Consider the following 15,363-nt stretch of genomic DNA (forward strand, 5'->3'; position numbering starts at 1 on the left):
GCAACCTGGTCTGGTGGTTGGTGTCCCTGCCCAGGGCAGGGGGGTGGAACTAGATAATCTTTAAGGACCCTTCCAACCCAAACCATTCTGTGATTCTATGATTCTATGAGGCTGATGCCCACGTCCTCACCAAGCAAGAGACAAAGGCCTTGAAGGGCATCTCACTGGCTTGCTAAGCCAAGGAGCTCAGCTATGGTTGCTGTCAGGGTATCTAGGTTCAAGGCAGGAAAGTGTCCTTCAGGTCTCCACCTTGGGGTACGTCAGGCTGCAGACAGAGGCCATGGTTCGCCTGAAAGGAACTAAAACACGTGAGAAGTTTTCCTGGAGGCCAGGGAAGGTTTGGTTGATGGCGTACAGGAAAGGAAAAGTAATTAAGCTTTCTTTCTGCATTTCCAATGTTATTTCTGTTTCTTCTCATGGCAGAAAGTCCCTTTATCTTTGCCTAGAGAGGTTCAGGGTGGGAATTAGTGTGTGATTTATACTGCAGGTTTAGGATAACTGATAATGAATGACTGCTTGAGACTGGACACTGGAAGTGTGGGCAGAAAAAAGTATCACTGCGTGCATTTTACACTCAGTTTGAGTGTAATCTTTAGCAGTTCCTGGATTTCCAACGGAAATGAAGGTGAGTGTTATAGTCAAACTCCAAATAAAATAACAACAACCTGGGAAAATACAAATTGATGCAAAGCTGAAAGTAAAACGCTGAAAAGCATTGAGAAATCTTGTACTGACTTCAGCGCAATTTGATCAATATCTACAGGGAAAAGCAGACAAATATATTCTTGGAATAATGCTCCCTGAGAAAACACTTGGAGATTTGGATAAGCCAAATTTGGAGAGAAATAAAGAGATTACTCTGTTAGGATAGAGCACATTTATGTCCTAATACACTGCTTCTACATGAAATCTTGTTGTATTTAATGTTAAGATTAGGATCAGCAGAAAAATAGACTGGAGTACGGGTCAGCCTTCTTAATAAGATAAGGCTTTATCTGTAATCCCCAGGGAAAGAAACAGTGTAGGTCTGAGCTGCTGAATATGGTAATATCCATAAGAAAACTATTTTAGGAAGTACTTGAAAGGCGGCACACACGTCTTCAAAGGATCTACAGATTCCTCTTGACCGGAATGAAATATTTAGGCCGCCTGGAAAGCCATTTTACTGATACTCGCTCATGAAAATAAACATAACCTTCTTTCTAATCAGGCTAGCAAGCCGAGTCCACCACCCGGCATGCCAGCGCGCCGGTCCCGCTGAGAATTTCAAGGGGCAAAAGAGAGGGCAAGGAAAGAAACAGCAAACAGAAGCAAGGGTGGGATGAGAGATTGCTGCCTGGGGCTGGGAGGCAGGGACAGGCGGGCTCCTGCTGAAGAAAGGAGCCCACGGGAAGCATCGGTGGAAGGAGAATCACTGACGGACGAACACCAGCTGTGCTTCTGCATGGGGTTGACAAGGGACGCTTCAGCCTGTCAGGGGGGACATGACGGGAAGCCCACTGCTTACATCCCTCCCTGAATTTCCTGCCCACCCCCTGGAGATCGATTGAAGTGATTCCTCTTTTATCATCCGCAAGATAAAAATAAGCTTCATTGTGGGCTTCAAAGGCTGGTTTTGCCTGAATAGGAAGTAAGAACTGCGGGACTTCTTGGCCTCTTTCAAAAGGATGGGTAGAGGTTGGTGTGCCCTCCAAAATCGCCGTCGGTGCTGCTCCGGCTGTGGAGCAGCCTCCACGAAGAGGGCATCCCTGTACAGTGTGGCAGGGTACCAGGCCCGTGAAACACGCTCCCAAATGCAGCCCTTAGCAGGCGGCTTTAGATGCCTCTCTTCATTCACTGATGCAAAATATACTGTCCATGAGCAGAAGAGATGCTGGGATAAGGTCACTGAACAGCCCATCCAGAAAAAAAAAACCAAATCTGGGCATTGGTGTTTATTTAAAAAAGCATTTTGGGGAGAATTTAGCAAGAAACTAAATGCCACCAGAAAGGTGTTTTTCTTCCAAGTTGCCAGCATGACCTGGTCCTGGTTCCTTCTAGAAATAACCCTTAATACTAAGAAATTACTCATTTATTATTAAGTAATCTTTCAATTCACAACCTTATTTCTCTGTTAGTAATATCCGCAAAGGGCATTAGGCAATGCTTGCTGCAATTTACACTCTAATCAAGCCAAACAAAGTATTTTAATCAAACTACAGCTAGTCATTCTTACTTCACTGTGCTTCTGCAATGAGAGAAAACTAGATTAGGATCACACAAACCAGAACAAGAAAAACAGGTTTTATGTGTCAGTAACTGCATATAGAAGACGTATTTAACATGAATAAGAAGTATGCATGTACAAATCAAACGCATAACCTATTCTCCCTCTAGTGGCCACTGCTTCTCATTAAAAAAAAAAAAAAACCACCAAAAACCTGGCATAGAGATTAATCATACCACGTTGGAAAAGAAAGAGTGAAAAAGACCTGAAACTGCTTTTAATTTCAAGTGCCTACTTTTCTGCTTAGTGATGTCTCAGTCCCAGATTTAATGTTGCTGGTAAAAAGCAGCACGCTGAGATCTTGCACGTCCTCCCGCGTGAGCTACAGGGAGAATCATCTGTTTCCAAACCAAAATGATTTCGTTGGAGAGGGGCCAGCAGCCTTTCACTGGCTGAATTACTGATCCAGCGAAAAAGCACAAAACCCATTTCTGATCTGCCATATAACAATTACATTAAGAAGTTGCCATTCTTTGCTAGAGTTCAAAATAGAAGAAACTCGAAGATATGAACACATCTTTGTGAAGTATTTAAATTGATACAGTTTCCCATCTTTGATATGAGGTATAACCAGTGTTTCAATTATTTCAAGTAATATCACTTTCTTACTGGAAAAAAAAGTTGTGCATATAAACACATAAAACACTAATACAGTATTTCACCGATACTTGACTGCATTAAAAAAAGCTGATAGCATTTATGTTGGCTGCGAGAAGCATCACTGCTGCTATAATGATGATGGCACATTTAGAAAATTTACATGGGATATTGTTGTACACATACTTCTGGATGATAAGCATTGCCAGAGAGAATTTATGTTTACCCTGCTTGCCTTGGGATAAATATGTTAATATTATTATTGGCAATAACAGTTTATATTGCTATATAAAATGGCTGGAGTATCCACTCACTCAAGCCAGAAAGCCCATGGTAGCAGATAGGCTGTAGTGTGTTTCCTTCCATGCCAGGAATTTGCAGCTGAATAGGGAAGACAGGGAAAAGAGGATGGGGAAAAGATGGGAAAGGAGATGCACATGGTCACCCAAGAAATCAATGAGCTCGTGAGAGCAGAGGTTTTATGAACAAAGGTTTTATGAACCGTATGCTCACAGCCCAACACCTGGGTCACACGGACTTGATGGAAAGGGCACAGCTAGAGCTTGGTGCATGTCGTGTTAGAAAACCAAGGAACAGCCCCCTCCATCCCCCCCATCTAATCCTCCCACACTTAAAAAGAAGCGAAAGACTAACAATATAATGTCCTGCATGTGTTTTATCTTGTATACCTGCCCCATCTGGCATGCCACGGAGAAATGTGCCCTGCCTCTAAACAAAAACCAACCTGCTCATGTATGAAATTGAGTCTAGTAAATCAATAAAGTCCTGGAATTTAAGTTGGTGTAATTTTAAGGCATATTTACCATTCAAAGGCTGAAATGAAACACCTCATAACAGCGTAGAGTCAGAAGATGTTGCTAATCCCATATGGAAAAGCAGCAGTAATCAGTGTGTTCCTGCATGCTCATAGCAAAGGAGAAGCAGCCCTGGACAGTGCTAAATATGATCATAATTTTCTTGCGGCTAAATATGATCACAATTTTCAGCCGTTATGTTTGTAACGGAGCCCTAAATGATCTGTCAAATAACAGAGTCCCAAGAGAAGTCCCGTTGACTAAGGGTAGCTTGCTTGGTTGCTCCACCACAGGCATCTTCCAGGTGTTCACCCACCACCAAGTCAGTGCAAGGTCGGCGTTCATCTCACTGAGGAAAGGCATCTTCCTAAAGGCAGGGTGATAGGCAGCTGCAGCAAGAAAGCACTCGCCATTAGAGAGGTGCAGCCATCTCCATCTGGTTCACAGAGTCTTCCAGGGAACCATTTCACTTCTCACTTTCTCCCTGAATCCGTTTAGAGGAGGCCTCCAGCACAAAGGCAAACACAGTGCTTTGGGGCTCTCTCTTGTTCTGCTTTGTCCCCTCTCAGAAGCTCCCCTCCGATGAACGGGCTCTGCCTCTTTAATCTCCCCATTTTCACATACCATCGGCTGGAAAGGTGAAAACGACAGGCGTGATCACCATGGCCCCCTCCTTCAGAAGCCGGGTTATACCTTTCACAAGATTGTTTTTGCTTCTCTTGAGAGATATATTTACCAGAGGTTAGTGCACTTTTTTCTTTGGAGATGATTGCTATCAGCACTGGAAGAGCTTCCCAAGATTGCTAAAAGGAAATGTCATATCACGGTATGTAATTTCTGAAGGGATGGTACAAGACAGCCTCTCTGCACGCGACCCCAGAGCAGCACTCAGGAGTTCTGCCTCGCTTCCCGTCGGGGCGAGTTTAGAGTATTATGACCAATTTAAACATTTCTCGAGAAGCGCTATTTGAATAATTAAGAACGAGATCTAGTTTGCTGCTTTCGAAGTGATTGCAATCGAAGACACACAAATGGCAGTCCATCCATTGTAAGGGGAGTGAGCTTTCCAGGGTGATGGGCAAGGAGACGCACTGCCGCTGCTGACACCTACGTCCTTACCCCCAACGTCATTTCAGCTGAGCTGTACTTTCCACTGAGCATTTATAAAACACGTACGGAGCCATTTTAGAAGAGCCACACACACAGAGATTGCTTTTCTTGAAGATTAAAGAACAGAAGGACTAAAAGCTGGCTCAGACTTTCACTATAATCAGCCCCCTGACTTGCAAGGAGTCTCCTGTGTGAGAGTCCATCAGAGCTCAAGGGCACTGAGATTTCATGGGGCTTTTCCCTGCCTTGGAAATTCCAGCCTAAGGACAAGTGATTGCTCACTGTGAAAAATAGCTGTTGCTTTAAAAAAAAAAAATACTATTCTCAACTTCTCTGAAGTCTTTGCTATAGTTCACTATATTCCTATTACACCCATTTGAACAAATCATTCTGAAGGAGTGGTAAAAACCAAAGGAGCGGAATCATAAAACTTTACAAGATTTCATTACCCTTACTAGGAACTGATGCTAATCCCTTCCAAGGCAGCAGGACAACATAAAGTGCCCTGTACGGGACAAACCTTTAAGAAACTCTACCATTTTATGAATGTGCAAATATGAACCTTTCCCAGTCTTTCCCACTGGGCGAACACTAGAAGATATTGCACTCAAGAAACAAAAATAAAAGCCCTCAAATTTAAGTAAAATCCTGACCACTGCGTCCCCACCCTTGGGACTTGCCAAAGATCTTGCCTTAATTCTGCTCACAGGCAAGCCTATCTAGAAAAGCTCCATCTCTTTTTAACAGATTCTTCCTTTTGCAGTAAAAATATGAGCATCCCTCTGCTTATCATCTAACGATAACACTCGATGGTCCCCGATCCTCGCTGAGGCAAGTCACCTTAGTTATATTCTCCTCACCTAAAAAGCAAACAGCACAAATACTTTATGCACAAGTATAACATCCCATAAAACTCTATTGTACGGGGGTAGAGGAGGTTTTTCAGAGCTCTAACATGATGCTGTTGTTGGCTGAAGATTCTCTAATGTTCCACATCTCTACAAAACCATTAGCGAAACGACCTTCCGAAATTTCTGCCAGCTTGTGCAGGGATTCATGTTTGCCAACAATAGAGATCTCGTGTCTGCCAAGCACGTGATTAATGCGGCTGCCCGCTATCCCCATCATCAAGCCGGCATCCCTATACTTTCCTTACCGTTTCCCGGCAACAAAGCACCGAGGCCCTTTCATGAATGCTAACAATCCGTATTCATCCCACCAGCAGACCTTTCCGGAGAGCCCTGCCCAAATGAATGAGTGGATCAGTGGTATCTGCTCCTGCAATAGCAGACTCAAACACAATTTTTTTTTCTTTTTCCCTGCACGGGGAAAGCATTATTAATGTGATTTTTATCTAAAAATCACTTCTATTTTTCTTTCTAGGCATTTATTTTTGGAGTCATACCGTATTATTTCACCCCACAATATATAACAATCCCATTTCTGTTCATTTTGCGTAGAATGAGCCTGATTATCTTTGATGGTTGGGGTATTATTTTTTTTTCCCAGTTTACAGGATCAATGTGTGGTAATGTGACAAATCTAATACCAGGTGTATCACAGATCTTTCTTTTAAAAAGGTAAATAACTAGCGTTTCCATTTTTAAGCAGAGAGATTTTTTCATTAATAGCAAACTAAAAGAAAAAGAGCCATGCCATGAGGATGGGAGGCTTTCTCCTGTTTGGGTGATATTAGTCTTGAGCCCTCTTAGCACTAAACTAAGGCAGAAATAACTAAGAGCAGAAAAGCAGAAAAAGGAGATGCTTTTCGGATCGTGAACTGCTGTGAATGCACAAGGAGAGAGGATTGCTTCCTCCGAGAGCAAGTTCTTCCTGACTTTGGAGCAGGCAAGGGTGGAGAAAGGCGATGCAGAAAAAGCAACGCTCACAGTGTTCTCAAATAAAAAAATATTTGACCACTTTTTCCCCTCCTCCCCATAGCTAGCCACTGTTTTGAAGGCTCTGAACTGAGCAAGAATCAGAAGGGAAAAGGAAAGGGAATAAAGGGGGAAAAGGGTGAAAAAAGGGGGGAAAGGGGGAGAAGGAGATAAAATGGAGGGAAAAGAGGAGAAAGGGGGGCAAATGGGGAAAAAGGGGGGGAAAAGAGGGGAAAAAAGGGGGGATGGTGGGAAAAAAAGAGAGGAAAGGGGGAAAGGGGGAAGGGAAGGGAAGGGAAGGGAAGGGAAGGGAAGGGAAGGGAAGGGAAGGGAAGGGAAGGGGGAAAGAGGGAGCAAGGGGGGAAAAGGGGGAAAGGGGAGGAGGAGGGGAAGGGGGTGAAAGGGGGAAAAAGGGGGGAAAGGAGAAAAAAGGGAAAGGAAAAGGGAAGGGAAAAGGGAAAGGAAAAGGGAAGAGAAAAGGGGGGAAAAGTGAAGAAAAGAGGGGAAAGGGGCGAAGGGGAAGAGGAAGGGAATGGGCAGGATCCTCCCACAGCACTGTGATGCTACCCACACCACACTTCTGCCTCTCTGCTCTGCCAGGATCTTTGCCGTCCACCAGAAGCTTTTCTCATCTGTACTTGTCATCTGAAAGGGTACCCACTAGCAAGCATCTTTTTCAGCCCAGAGGAGACCTGGACAGGTTAAAAAAACTCCAGAAAATAACCCAAAATAATCCTGCTGAATTAGGATTAGGACAGGTTTTGAAGTATATGGGAAGAGAGAGTTCTTGGTTATGGAGAACTTCCACCAGTGTTTTGATACCAAGGGTCTTCTCTCTCATTTCCGTTCTGTTCATTTTATTAGACTATACAGGGTACCTACAGCCCCCTGACAAACATCTAATTTGACCCTCACTCCTCACAACCTCCCTCCCCAGCCCTGGTGAGGCTTTTGTTAACGTTACGGTGCTCATTTAACAAATGAACAGACCCTCATGCACTGCCCTTGCCTTCCCCAAGGGCTTGGTCATGCGAAATGCTCTCAGCTTCACAGCAGGTGGACACAGAGAAAACATATCGCATGGTCTTGTGATCAAGAAAACACACTTTATTGACAAAGAATCAATACTCAGGTTTGTAGTGATGCTGCCAATATTGTTAATACTTTAATGTCCTATGGCAAAATTTGTTTGACTTGAAAAAGGTCTGAGCGCACCCTGGAACAGATCATTCTCTGTGCTTTTCCTTCTGGCAGCTGGCTCTGGTTTGAAGTCAGGGCAAAGAAACCTTTTGGATCATTAACATTGCTCTATGTTAGTCTGCATAGTGTGATTTCTTCCCCCCAACGATTGTTTTCTTGGATAAAACTGTCCAGGTAGTAAGAAAGTGAGTAATGCGTTTCAATCACACTTAGCAGATCTAAAGGGTTAGCTGCCCCTTTCTGTAATATATGGCTCTGACTGTGTTAGCCTAAAATGAGTTTAAGATGGATTCCCTGAAGAAACGGTTCATGGCGTATAATCTGGCTGCTGAGCAGTATTTCTTAGGGTGACAGCATCCCCAGCTGTCTCACTTGAAGGCTGTGGCTGCTGAATGAAGTTGGCACGGCGATGTTGCCCATGTAAAAGCAGATGCCCCACAAAAAAAAAAATTAACATTTTTGCAGGACTCACTGAAGGAGAGAAAGCCAATCTCTGATATATGACCTGTGACACCGTTCACGGCTGTGGTCATTTATACACACATGTGGTCTCAGTACAGAGGGGCAAGAGGTGACACTGTTACAGCCACAATGGACCGGGGAAAGTCACACGGGGTGCAGAGACGTGAGCGTCGAGCACCGAGGAACAATATTCATCCTCTCCTCATTGATAGGCTCACTTAGGCTAAAGGACAGGCTACTCCCTCCCCAGGGTACGGGTTTCTCCCTTCAAGCTTCGCCTGAAATTGAGAGTTCAAAGTTTGCCGAAGTCCAAAGGGGCAATGACAGTCCCAAGCCTTGTTTGCTGCTTGGCTATAAAGAGCAGGCACGGATGCAGCATGCTGAGGTCCAAACGCAACCGATTAGCTGACTCTGCACTCAGACATGTTTTGGATGCCAGTTCCCACTCACAGTCTCTATTTTCAGAGGATTAGGGGCCAATTTGCCAGAGCTGAGAAGCTTCGGGCTGTCCCTCGCAGGGCTGGCTGCTGGTGCTTGGACGGAGACTGTGGCAGAGGGAGCCTGTACTGGGAACAGCCAAAGCCGGTATAAGAGCATGGGACCAGAGATTTCTGCCTTTATTTAATATTATAATATTTCATAGGATAGGCTATAGAAATTTCTTCTCTTTCACAGAAAATGCATTTTCAGCCACCAAATTTCGATTTGGCATTACCTGTGAATGGTTAACACTGCTTTATTCCTAACGCCCCCACAACCACCTCAAATACTGTGTCCAGTTTTGGGCCCTCGCCACAAGACAGACATTGAGGTGCGGAGCGTGTCCAGAGAAGGACAACGGAGCTGGTGAGGGATCTGGAGCACAAGTCTTGTGAGGAGCATCTGAGGGAGCTGGGGGTGTTCAGCCTGGAGAAAAGGAGGCCGAGGGGAGACCTTCTCGCTCTCTACAACTGCCTGAAAGGAGGGTGTAGAGAGGTGGGGGTTCGTCTCTTCTCCCAAGTAACAAGCAAAAGGACAAGAGGAAATGGCCTCAAGTTGCACCAGGGGAAGTTCAGATTGGATATTAGGAAAAACTTCTTCACTGAAAGGGTTTTCAAGCATTGCAGGCTGCCCTGGGAAGTGGTTGACTCACCATCCCTGGAGGTATTAAAAGATGTGTAGACGTGGTGCTGAGGGACATGGTTTAGTGGTGGACTTGGCAGGTTAATGGTTGGACTCAGTGATCTTAAAGGTCTTTTCCAACCTAAACAATTCAATGATTTTATGAATACCTACCTGAATGAAGCAGGGGAGGGAAGGACAGTGAAACGCCGCCATCCAAGCACCTGGAATCACCAGTGGTTTTGCAGAAGTCATCCTTCTGTGCTTTTGTCACCTTGATGTTACTGCTGCACGAGCTGGCTGAATTACTGATAGAGCAGAAATATCTCCCTGTGCTGGAAATCACACCTTCGGCAGAGACTTACCTTCGGATAGCAACCACATTTTCACATTTATCTGAAAAATTACTAACCTCAAAGTAATGAAGTTGTATTGGTTGGATGGGATTCCCCAGGATAAACTATCACTCCACATGGAAATAAGGAGGCAGAAAGAAGAATATGGGGAGACTTCATAGTTCCTCTGCCTTGCAAGAAAATAACAAAATACCTTTTTCATATTAAACTGTTCAGTGCTTGAAAATGTTGGATGTTTCATCCATTTTATTAAGAAGAAAAACCTGTTATAAAATTTTAATACAATTTATAAAAATATTCTTAAACAAAAGGCTTTGTCACTACTAGTTTTCTCTTGAAAAATTACAACCAGCTTTATGTGAAATAATCGCCTTTCAGGCTGAAAACAGGAAATTTTTATTTGATTTAGGATGTTGACTGCTTAATATCATGTAGCCTTACTTTGTAACAAGAAGCACGGTGGAAAGAATTGTCTTAATCCACCTGCACACTTAATTGTAAGCCAGTGGATTCATACGTTCATATATCCGAGCACCTGTTCTCACTTCACTCTTTGGAGGTGGGAAATTTATTCATTCGGAGGTAAGATCTCATCTCGCAGAGCTGAGATTTATTTTTTACATTATTGAAGGCAAGACGGTGTAAATCATAGTGGGAACAGAGTCTTTTAGAAAACCAACATGCGCAGAGCTGCTCCGGGGCGGAATTCTGACCGAGAGAAGATTGAAGCCGTGTTTGATGCTGCTGTTAACCTACACTATTTGTTGATGTCGGGTTTTTTTTAAGGGGATGGTGGACGAGAACCCTAACAGTTGGAAGGGTTACCTTTACCACGCTAAGGCTAAATGAGAAATAGGCACCGAAATGCGCTCTGACTCTGCAAACATACGGCAGCACAACACATACCGACTTTTCCACAGCCAGCCAAGCTTCAGGAGCACAAAAAGAATTTATAGCCAGCTCAAGACTACCAGATATGGTAAATTTACAGCCAACTCAAGTACCAGAGATGGTGTGATTTACCATCAGCTCCCCAGTGTCTGCTGTGACTGAGAACAAAATGGTTTAAATCAATAAATGTTTGAAGGAATGAGACAATCAAAATAACTCACGAGTTTTATTAGTATCCATACAGGGAACTGTCAGAGCTTCAACACAAGCCCAGGCAGAACTTGTTAGAGGGGCTTACTACTGCTGTTTGCCCAAAATGCAGTAATTATTAACCATAAGGCTAGTAATAAACAAGCTTATTTATGGCTTCATAGCTTGATGCTGGCATAGGTCTCGGCAATTTCAAGGCTGAGCTGGCTTGAGAAAGAAGCGTTTGGAAATCTGAGAGCTTCTTTACAGAATCTTATTGCTGACGGAGTCCCACACTCGATGTGGAAACCCTCAGCTGGGCAGACCTCCCTCCTCGGGTAGGATTGGTGTAACCAGCCCTCTGCTCTTGAGGTCCTCCTTCTGGGCAAACCTGTCTCTGTCTTCCTGTCAATCAGTGTTTTCAAGGGCAGGTTTGCCCTTCCATCCAGGACATACTGTATTCCCTCCCCATCTGGGAAGGGGGTTCCTCAGCTCCACAGTGGTGCCACCAGCTATTTAAGACCACTGTGCCCACCCACTGCCCTGGCTTCCAGCCCAGCAATGCCACTTAAAGTAGGCAAAGCTTCCTACTCATGTCTTTGCCACAGTTCTTCCAAGCTCAGGTTGGACAGGGCACTAAGCAACCTGACCTAGTTGAAGATGTCCCCACGCACTGCAGGGGAGATTGGACTAGATGACCTTTAAAGGTCCCTTCCAACCCAAAATATTCTATGATTCTATGACTGTTGCAGACATCACCTCTAGCCTCCTATTTCCCAGCTGCTTTAAACTCAGAGGTACAGGTAACATTCCCAGCACCCATCTCCACCTTCAGCAGTCCTTCAGGTGTCTAGTTTGCATCAGGGTCCCTAGCTCATCCTTCCCGGGTGTCTGGTGGCCCCTCTGTCTCCATTTCCCTGTGAACTGACAATGATGCCTTCTCCAGCTGCTTTACCAAACACTGTTGGCTTCACGGATCACCCAGGCTTGTTCCTGTAGCAGGTCACGCTCTGCAGCCAGTTCCTAGTTTCCTGCTCCGGGCAGGGCTTCGTGGCCTGTGAGAGCCCATCCCTCTGGTACCCAGTGCCCCCTGCGAGCGTGGTGGACACAGCACTGCTCCTCTTCTTTTGTCCAGCCTCACAGCCACGACACCCCTGGTGGCTAACAACTCGTGCACTGGGGCAACATCGCAAGAGCTGCAGCTAAAACTCGTTTGTAATGATGTGAGTGAAGATATTCACAACGGGGGACTGGGGGTTTGTGAGATTTAAAAAGAAAAAGTGATGGAAACAACCAGGCAATTTTATACAACTAAGCAGCTAAGTTCTTGATTTCATTATACTACAATGTACTGCATATATTAGGATTCAAAAGTATTGAATCTCAAACGCTCGATGTAAGTCACGTCACTTATACTATATTAGTATGTGGATTCCAGTAAAAGTAAAAAATGAATCCAGACTGAAAGAAAAAGGGAAGGAATGCAGGTATTCTTGCACAATAATAAATCAAACCAGTGCGGTGCTATTCTTCCCAGCAAAGAGTTCCAGTGTGGGCAGATGGCACTGCCACCAATTAATACTAACAAAAGGACAACCCCAGCACCCTGAACCAATTTGGAACCACCACACGAAATTAAAAGCGCTACCCACATTTAATCTTTTTCAGTGTATTAGCAAACCCAAACTAATTGGGAATCATCCTAATGATAAATACAGCAAATATGAGGAGTTCTCTGTTGAGGGCAGTGCTCAGGAGATTGAAGTAGCGATGTAACGTGAGAGACACTAGTGTCGTCAACAGCATCTGGACTGAGAGGGAAAAGGCTCTCCCATAAAGGAAAGGCCAGCCTGGAAGCAGAACACAACCACAGCACAAACTGAATTAAGGGTCTGGCACATTCTCTGGGGCGCAGACCCTTCCTTTCTGTGGGTCTGGATTTTTTTGGGGGGGGCAGGGAGGTCGCCTGTTCCTGGCTTCCCAAAGCCCTGATGTTAACTGAAACTTTAAGGTATTAATAGAGCAGTGACAGTTGCTGTCATCTGGTGAGCCCTAAAATTGAAGAAACCCAGTTGAGGTGGGAAAGCAGGTAATTCACTAATGAACTCGGATGGCTTCTGTTGAACAAGTTTGTTGTGTGACCTGGTGAGTCCCCCTCCCACTTACAGCGTTTCTTGAATTTGTTTCCTAGCATACTTGATAAAGCACCAAGATGAAATATTCCACAGTTTATGCTAGATATAACTAATGAACTATGAAAGTCAAGTATCTAACATTTAATTCTGGTTCGCTTAAGCAATGGTAAATATTAAATTTACCTTTTTTTAACAATGCACCTGTTTTCTGTTGCCAGAAACTAGAAGCACGTCCAAAGAAACAAAGTGCTCTGCTGCTTTTTCCTGGGGACTTGGTAAGGGAGAAAGGAGAATTGGTCAACAGAACAAGAAAACAGTTGCATTAGTCACAATGGAACAATTTTCCTCTGAAACAATAGTAATAAATAATTGGGTTTGATGGTGCACTCTTTCTTGGTTGGTGAAGCTCCCTTGACTAAATCACATCATCTACCTAAAAGGCCTGTCACGTACTGTATTTAATAATTAAAAGTACAGATGTCAGAGGAATGCATGGAGGTTTTTTTTGGTTTTGATCAAGCAGTAATACATTCAAGCACGTTTTCAGATGTTAAAAACAGCCTTATTAAAGGAACTGCAGTGCATTTTTCCCCTTCCACACGGCGTTTTTGTTTGCCGCTCTCCCTACCTCTGGGTGTTTTATTGTCCCCCAAAGGGGGTCAGCTGGGTCCTCCTCCTGAGTGGTTACAGTTAATTCAAGTGGCTCAAACGATGCTTTTCCAAGTGCTTTGCCACGCGTTTGTCAATACTAAATTTCTCCTGCTGTCACGTTGTCCGTTCATTTTGCTTTGTTAGTTTGCAGAGATCATGTATCGTGAGACTGTGAACAATAATCTGTAAATCACTGCAGCCTCCTCGGCTCCTTCTGGCAATTTACTCTGGTGGATGGCAGTCAGTACAACTGCCCAGCAACCACTGATTTATAGGACGCAATTCCTTCTCTTTTGCACCTTCCAATTGAATATAGATCCCAAAGTTGTTCAACCTTCAAAGAACCTTTTCTGTCTTAAATGAAAGGTTTTGTGTACATTGACTTTGCAAGTGCTCACAGCACCACTGCCATGTTTGTACTTGCTAGGGAATTTCCTTATTTCCTGTCATTTTGTTCATTGTCTTCGTCCATGTTCCAATGTTTAATGATGTGTTAACATACTCCTTGGCACAGCAAAACACATCAGTCAAAGGGCAGAACCAAAGTACTGAAGCCCAATCCAGCCATATCACACTCGTGTTTCTTTCTAGTATGGGATTTTTATTCCCTCCCCTCCACTGGTGAGATGAAAATATTTCTATACTGATAAATTAGAGTGACTTTATCTATCTTCCTGTATGAGGATTGTGAAACAACTGTGAAAAGTGTGAAGCATCATTATGTGTATGTGGACCAAATCAAAGCTGTGAGGATGGCACAATGTTGTAAAGCTTCCACTATATGCAGCTCTCGGTTATTGTTCTTTAGTTCAGGGAATTGCATTGAATTTAGAAAAGGAAGATGAAGGGGAAAAAAACCAAACAAAAGCGATTTTTATTACAGGTTTCATAACAAACAACAGCAATAATAATGAAATGCTAGGCTCCCCTGACCTCGAGCAAAGGGCAGGAAGGGGGGAAGAGCAGTGGCTACAAAGATACTTTCGAGAAGCCTCTGCTCTCTGCCTTGTTTCTCCAACGCTGTTTGACAGTCTCTGACGAAGCAGCTACCTGTTCAAGCTGGAAGTAGGTTTCTAGCCCATTATGTTGGTGATGAATTATAATTGCTTACTAAGTTGCTACAGGCATTCTTGCTAAGAAACTTGAAATAATTTTTACGGTACTTCAAGCTTTCAGGGACTTTTAAACAAATGGCCGTTGTAGTGAATATGAGCGCACTGTATCGCTCTGTTTAGGGATTAAGAAAACAAAAGTAATCCAAATAAACCTTGGGGAGGAGAGGGGGAAGCCAACCTGCAGAATGAATGTCACTTCTATTGAACTGGCAGGCAGACTGTGAAATCCCACCTGAGGAGCAGGAAAAATATAGCTTTTCTGCTTTATTGCATTCAAATTCTGCAAAAATAAATCAGCTGTGCTTAAAGTGACTCTGAGCAAGTATGAGTGTGGCATACTGCACTGGAAGAATTAAAGAAGCCATGAATTCTTCCGTACCTTGTGTCAGGTTGAGGCTTTTTGTGTGTTTGTTTTCTTTAGTGTCTTCTCTATGAACAGTTGAAGGACTTTATTTTAAAAATCATTTATAATATGTCAGTATTTTTGATTCCACAGGACAAACTCCCTAAACTATGTTGACTCAATAACATATAAGTAGTTTTGAACATGGTTACTAAATTACGAAGTTACATGGACTACACTGCTGATCAACACGTA

This window comes from Chroicocephalus ridibundus, chromosome 3 (genome assembly GCF_963924245.1).
Source record: "Chroicocephalus ridibundus chromosome 3, bChrRid1.1, whole genome shotgun sequence".
In the NCBI taxonomy this organism is placed as follows: Eukaryota; Metazoa; Chordata; class Aves; order Charadriiformes; family Laridae; genus Chroicocephalus; species Chroicocephalus ridibundus.